This window comes from Corapipo altera, unplaced genomic scaffold (assembly GCF_003945725.1).
Source record: "Corapipo altera isolate COAL_440 unplaced genomic scaffold, ASM394572v1 64, whole genome shotgun sequence".
Taxonomy (NCBI): domain Eukaryota; kingdom Metazoa; phylum Chordata; class Aves; order Passeriformes; family Pipridae; genus Corapipo; species Corapipo altera.
In genome coordinates, this window is record NW_020884893.1 from 4,721,644 (window position 1) to 4,729,322 (window position 7,679).

Below are 7,679 nucleotides of genomic sequence, written 5' to 3' on the forward strand. Positions count from 1 at the left end.
ATTCAGGCTTTTAAAAACTGCAGTCATGTTGGCTGCAGTTAATATTTTGGTATTTTTTTAATGAGGAATAGTTCAAAATGAAATGCTTTTAGAAAATTCACTTTCTGTGTCTAAGGATATTGCAGCTTTATTCACATATTTATATTGTCTTGTATTTTAAATTGGGGGGGAAACTTGAAAGAATAGGCACATACCTTTTTTGGTTGTTTTTTTTTTTTACATTTTTTTGCCTATTAAGGCCAAAAAATATTTCCAGGGAGGCTTTATGTGTATTAAGGGAAGCAGTGTGTTGAATGTAAATATTTATTTATGTGTAATTTAATCGGATTTGTAAATAATGGTGAACTTTTTAATACTTTTTTTTTTATAAATGGGTTTCAAATTTTAATTTTGGTAAGTATTTCAAAGGTAATGGGTAAGCTAAACATATCTTTAGGTTTATGCACAGGTATGTCATACAGGGTATTTAAGACTTTTTTTTTTTTTTTTTTTAATCTCAATTCTTGCCACTGAAGATTAGATTTAATCTGAGGTGTATGTTCACAAAGCAATAATTTTGTGCATCATTCACCTGATAACTGACTAGACATGGAAAACGAGTGTGTGAGTTAGTGTGTATGTGAATAATGGAGGTTCCGAACTATCTTTACATATTTGTAAATGTTCCCAATATAATTCTGATGTATATGATAACCATATAATAAAAGTATTCTGGATAGAAGCATGGAATGTTTTGTTAACTGAAAACAGTTCTGTTTTCTTTCTATACTTGGGGAATGTGGGGCGAGTAGCACTAGAGGACATTATGTATTGAGTCATAATCGCAGCACTTTGTTCGGATTAACAGAACAGAAATATGAAGCTGTTTGCCAGTAAAACTAATGGTTTCAATTAAACACATTCTGTATCTCCAAGAATCTTTTTTTTTTTTTCCCTTCCTCAGATGTCATTATCCTGCCTGCTGGCTGCTTAAATAGGCAGCTTAAACACAAACTGCAAGGCTTCTTAATAAAAATCAATCCTACCAGCTTTGTCTCCCAGTGAATCTGACTTTATTAGAATAATCTGTCTCTAATGACAAATATTTGCAAAAACCTGGGGTGTGAAATCTGATAGGTCTCCCATCTGGTTTCGGCCCAGTTTTACTGATTTGAGAAAGTTTCCATTTTGCAGAAAGTCCCCAAAGTGCTTTGTGCCTTAGTGGTGGGGCAGGAGCTGGGGCTTTTGGTGTCTCAGATGCAAAATTGCCAAACAAACCTCCCTGAAGAGAAACTGGGCTTTTTCTTTCAGTGCTTTCTGGAAAAGGAACACGAATCTGGGCTTTAGTGTGTCCTTGGCACTTCCATACCTCATCCATCCTTGAGGTTCAGTGGCTTGGGCAAACAGGAATGGGGACACTGGGCTGTAACGGGGAGTGAGAATTGGGTTCACATCATGGCACTGTTTCTTCCACAGATGTGGAGAAGAGAAAATATGCACAATTTCTGAATGCTATGTTTATAAATTATTTTTATGTCCTCCTTTTTCCTTTAAAGGATAAAGACAAAACACTGACGGTGTGCAGGGAGAAGAAAGGAAAGGGAAGCTCAAAGAAATGAGTGACTGTATCAGTGGTGAGCTGGCAGAAAGCTGTTTTTCAAGTTGCAATCCAGTCCCCTTTTCTCCTAGAGGTGTGAAATTCCAGCCTTTGCATTAGTTAGACTCATTGTAGCATTTCAGAAATGAGTATTTTGGACCATCTGTAGGCTCAAGAGCAGCCAGGACATGAGTTGATTAACTTCTAAAATATACAAACTATACCATTCTGATCATGTATTTTTATGGATTTTATATATATATGTGTGAGTATATATATATATATATACACAAAAAAATGCTGGGTATGGGAAGAGCTTGTTTAGAGAATGCAATGCTAGAGTTCTGTTCTTTTTTCCTGTTTCTGCTGCTGGACTGCTTATACAGCATATATAGGAGGATATTTTAGCTACCAGACAATGGAATCTTGCTTTTTATTAATGCACAAACCCAGGCTGTGAAATAATTGCCCCTTGGGATAGGAAATAAGGATGTTTCCATTTATTCCTGCGTGCATTCAAGCAAAGCCAGTCAATTGTCTAATGTACTGACTCGAGTTCTATTCATATGTTTGGAACATTAGAAATGTTGAGTTTCCATTACCTTAATGCTTTTCCCTACTGTATATTTTAGCTGGTACATTATTTTGAGGCTCAACTACCTCCTAAGCTGTGCCAGGAACATGAAACAAGAACAATGTCTTCTGCTCCATTCACTGAAAAGAACAGTTAAACTGATCTGAACTTGTCTCACGTGATATTAATAATCTTAAGGAATATGTTAATAGGTTAATAACTTCTTGGGGATTCCAAAAGGAACAGAGTTACCTGAAACGCAGGAAGGCATTTGTTTGCTTCTTCCTGGTCCTCAAAATTTCATGGATTTTACTGCTTTTATAGAGACTAGTCCTTTTAGCTGGCTAAAAGAAAAAGAAGTTCTAATGTAAGACTCTTCTTAAGTTCCATTTTTTTATTTCCTTTTAAAATGGACTATTCAAATGACTGTCCAATCTTTTCCCTTGCCATTCTCCCAGAAAAAGAATGGGTTTGGTCACTGTATAAAGAAAAATGACTTCAAACTATTAGAGTTTAAAAGTAAAAAATCTGAAATTGAGTCTTTTATGTATTGCCCTTCTGCAAAACTGTTAATTTGATACATACCCACAAAACAGCTGAATTCATGTTACTCAGCATATAAATGGCTTGTGGAATAAGAAAATATTTCAACCCTCTCTTGCTTGGCCACCAACAGCAGTTGGGCATCAGGATTTTAGGGTCTTCCAGGCAGTGCTGGAGCCATGGCAGGCAGTGGTGCTGCTTCCTTCCACCTGCAGCAGGTGAGGGCATGGCCTCTGCAACCCCATCACCTGAGAAATGGCCTGATTCCCACAGATTATTAACTGCAAACCTGAGGACTACTCAACACTCCAACTCATGAAACCATGTGACTTCATGGCACTGTTGCTCCCAGTTTAAAAAGAAATTCTTTTGTAGTGTTCACAGCTTCAGAGAGAAATAACGATGCAAAACTACTAAAATAAAACAAGAAAAAAAAAAGAATTCTGTCCCTAGTAAATTATTTCAGTTAAATTAATTTTTGACTCCAGTTCTTCTTTGTCCATCACTTATTTCAGTGGTTATGATTTGTTTCACCCCAGCCCTTGGCTGCAGCCCTGCCTGTTCCCTCGGACTTGTGCAACATGAATGAATGTATCTCGAAATGGGCTTGGCTTGCTGGGATAGCTGGCTGTGCTTAGTTGTTGCAGCCCTTTCTCCTCTGTTTTTTTCCTACATGCAATGTTTTATGTACATCCTTGTAGCTATTTTGGCCTAACAGTATAGAGCCTTGGTCATGACAACAGCCTGACCTGCCTTCTGGGGCATGTTTTGCAATAACGGCTGGATTATTTTATGTTATTTTATTTTACTTAGAAAAAAACATAGGGTGCTTTTAAGACTTTGTCCCCAAACTGTTACTCACCAAAAGAACATGAGGTTAGGGACAAAGATGCTTCCTTCTCACTAAAAGAAATCTCTGAAGTAGAACATGTTCATGGATATTTGATTGGAACCTGGAGCCAGTTTTGCTGAGCACTCCAGGGTCCCCTTGGGATTGTAACCCAAGGTCTGGTGGTGAGACACAGGAAATGCATACAGACCATGCACGTGGGAATTGTTCCCAAACCCTGGCCACAGCCAGAGATACCGTGGAATCTGTGTTATCCAAACCAGTTGCAGTCCATCAGGACATTTCCATGGTGCCAGGCTATTCCTGCTGCCTGTTTCCTAACATCCCATGATCCATGGGACCACATGGGTGACGTCTCTGCCAAAAGGACACAGGGCCTACACTGGAACCATATTTTTGGCAAATTGTTAGGTTCTGTTCTGTATCATTTGCTGCCTTCTCCCTCTCCCATTTTCACTTTCACAGGGTTATGTAAATGAGCTTTCTCCAGTTTCAGATGCCCCTTTGCGTTCACTGGCTGTTCTCATGTCTTACGAGGATGTTCCAGCTGGTTTCCATGTACCATTGTTGTGTAAGGGCTGGCCACAAATATTCTGTTTTCCCTCTCTTTTGGCTAAACAGGCCTTTTTAACTGGTTCTTGTGAAGGCCTTGCTCACAGGCTACTATTTTTCCATGACACATTCCCTAAATATTCCATGCGATCTACAGTTTTACCCATAATTTAACATTAAAACCATGTGATAACACAGACACTCGCTCTCTGCCATGACACTTGTTCATGAATGCAGCAGAAAGTTCAGAGATGGACAACGAACCAAATAATAGAATGAATCTTTTTGATGAGCTTCAGAGTTTACATTTTCAAGTCAAGTAGCATCAAGAGGAAAGTAGCAGTTTAGAGTAGGGGTTGGAAAGGTAGTGTTCTTTAGCTGATCATTGCAATAAAATAATTATTTCTAATTAATTGAAAGAGTTCTTCAGTAGTCTTAAAATTCTGCCATCTCCCTTGCTAAAAACAGGGATGTTAAAGCAGAGAGAAGGGAAAATACTTCATTTCAGCCCTCTGGTAGGATGGTGCCAGCCTGGGAGCAGAAAACACTTCTGCCAGGTCTTCATCCTGTCATTCCCCCTTTGCATCACATCAACTCTATACAGAAAGAATTCCCCCCCGAAAAAGCCGTGAGGGGCTAAGGAAAGAAACTGCAGGTCTGAGGTTGTCCTCTGCCATGTCTGCTGGAGGACCAAGACAGAGACAGCCCGTGCTGGATGTGCTGGTGCTGATGATGCTGGAACCTGGCAGCTGGATGATGCTGGAGCTGAGCTGGATGCCGGACTGGGAGCTCGACCCTGGACTGGGAGCTGAAGCAGTTGGGATGGAGGCACACGTATTTTTGGCTCTGCAAGGGAAACAGTAATTAACCTCCAGCAGAAAGGTAGGGCAGGTACCTGGGACCAGTAATTTTCTCCAACTCTTGCAGCAAAATTTGCCTGAGCTCATTTGTCAAGCTTTGAATCCTTAAATCCATAACTGTAATTAATTAAGAATCTCTAATTACCCCAAAACGGTGCTCTATATTTAAGGTTAAGGTGTGGTGAAATCCAGAGAAAACATGAGAGAAGCTGGAGAATGCTCAGAGCTGGAGATGCCAGGAAACTGTGTTTTCATGGGTGCAGAGGAAGCCAGATGGCCAACATGTCAGTGATGTCTGGGGCAGGTCCTAAACTGCCAAAAGCTACTGCCCAATGCTTGGATATCTATCTTTGAATTCCTAAGAAAGCAATGACCACCAAACCTCTCATCAAGGGGAGACCTAATGCCAAGTAACCCTTGGCATTTAAGCAAAATACTGGGTATTTTCTAAACCAGAAGCACATTGGATGAGGCTCTGGTTCTTTACAACCTTAACAAGAAACACCTGTGGGGACAGCATAGAAAATATCAGTGCAGGGGGGTTCTGGCCCTGCCCTCCTAAGAGGAAAAAACCCTTTCACACTTGAGGTCTTATTATATTAAGGAACAAACTTACAGCTTTTAACTGGGCTGCAACCAGTTAATGTGACTCAGACAAAGGTGTAATGTGGACAGAGGCATCACTTAGAGCTACCATTTTGGCCTTTCTGCAGAGGCTCCCGTTTTCCAGATCTCACCAGTTTCTGGAAGCCCAGGTTAAAGGGTTAGAGTGTAGACAGGGCACATCTGCATGTGTATGAGGTCGTTGTGAAGACTTACAGGAGGAGAAAAACTATGCATGTTTCTGTATGAGCCGAATCTCCCCTTGGGAGTGAGTCTCAAGTACTAGTCTGGCAAACAAATGCCTGTACTTAGCGGCTTTGTCTGGTGGAAGATAAGTGTTGATTAGATCCTGGTAAAGCTGTTATGAGACACTACTGTTAATTTTCCCGTAGAGTGTTTTTAGGGATTCTCTCCAGAAAAACTGTTAAGCTGGGGGAAGGATTCAGTGATCTATGTTAATATTGGAAGTAAAAATTATTTCTGTCTGCTCTTCTTCAGGATTTGTGTGATGGTGCTGCTAAAAAGCAACGTAAGTGTAGCTAAAATCAATCCTTGGCAAGGGTGGGGACAGTGACTTGTATCAGAGAGGTAAAGATGAGAGTCTTTGGGTGCGAGCTAAAAAGGTGAGAAAAATGTGTTAAATCAATTACGGGATTTCTTTTGTATTCATTTTCCTCAGGTAGTTCAAGATCTGAGGGGAAAGAAAGATAGGAAAAAAACCCACCACAATCAGCAAGCCAAGCCAATCACAAGCGCAAGCCAAACAGCGCTGTGTGTCGGTCAGGACTTTGCCCCTTTGTTGAAAACCTCGAGGCTTCCACCTTGGAAGGGCTCTGCCCTCCGGGAAGGCAGGGCTGGATGCGGGGATGCTCCGAAGTGTCTGTGCGGGGGATCTTGGGCTCTCCCTGTGGTCCTGGGCTGTCCCTCGGGTGGGTCGTGCTCGGTGCCGACTCACAGTGATGGGGGCAGTGACTGAAGCACCGCCCGGCTCCGGCAGCACCTGGATCGCTCCAGAGGTCTCCCAGCCAGCACAGCAGGTCCCAGCCTGCTCGGGCTGGGAGATGTAACGAGATCACAGCCGGGGCCAGGGGTGATATGGCCTCGGGCCATCATCTTACATAAACCCCACACCTTTGCATAATGTGTTGTACAAGATGAAAACTGAAGAAACTTTTTGCATAAAAGAGATAAAATAGGTGAAAGAGTTTTAAAAAAAAAAAAAAAAGGATGCCAGAAACCTGTGGTTTTCAGAATGACAGCATCAGTAATTGGTCAGAAATTATTTCAAGGGTAACTGTCTAATTTGGGAATCTGTTATAGAGGACTTGGGGAAAACAACATCCCAGAGGTAGGACCATAAACAGAATTTTGGACCAGTGATGAGGAACTCATCCCTTTTGAAGGAGTTGTTTCTCCAAACCTGTTGGATGCTGCACATAGGAGAAAACCCTCCTTCTCCTGCAGAGTGTTGCCAAAGCCTGTGGAGTCACCAAACCAAGGCGTTCTCACTTTGCTTAATTACAGTGGGTGACTAATGCAAAGGTCAGTCTGTGGCCTATGATCTCCAGAAATGCACCTTCTGTGCACACTTGGCCAGTGTTGACTCTCTGGGAGCCACTGGATATAGTTATAAGAGCCACCGTACTGATCAGTCTGATGATGATTTGTTGCTCAGCTGCACGTGTTTCCTGTGCTGGGTTGACTGTTTCCCACAGGGGCTACTCCTGCACAAGTTTTTTAGTGGAAAAACATGTGGAGGTGAGGCAAAAAAATTCCAGGAAAGTGCAAAGCTTGGGTGTTTTCTCTGCTGCAATGCATTAGGAAATGCTGGCTGGTGCTTGTGAAAGTCTGATAAATATCCCAGAGTGTAGCTATGGCCATGGAACTCATTAGCTACAGCTGTTGCATCAGGAAATAAAATAAAAATGCCACTTTGGGGACGAGAGAAGGCAAAAAAATGTCCCTGCTGGCTGGATGTAAGTGTGGCCTTGGAGACTGAGTCATCTGCTCCCCTGAAAGGGTGAAACTTGGGGGCATGTGGGACCCCTGGGCTGTGTAGGGCAGGTGCCCAGCTCCCTCTGATCCAACCAAACTGCTTCCAGCACAGCCCTGTGCTTGTAG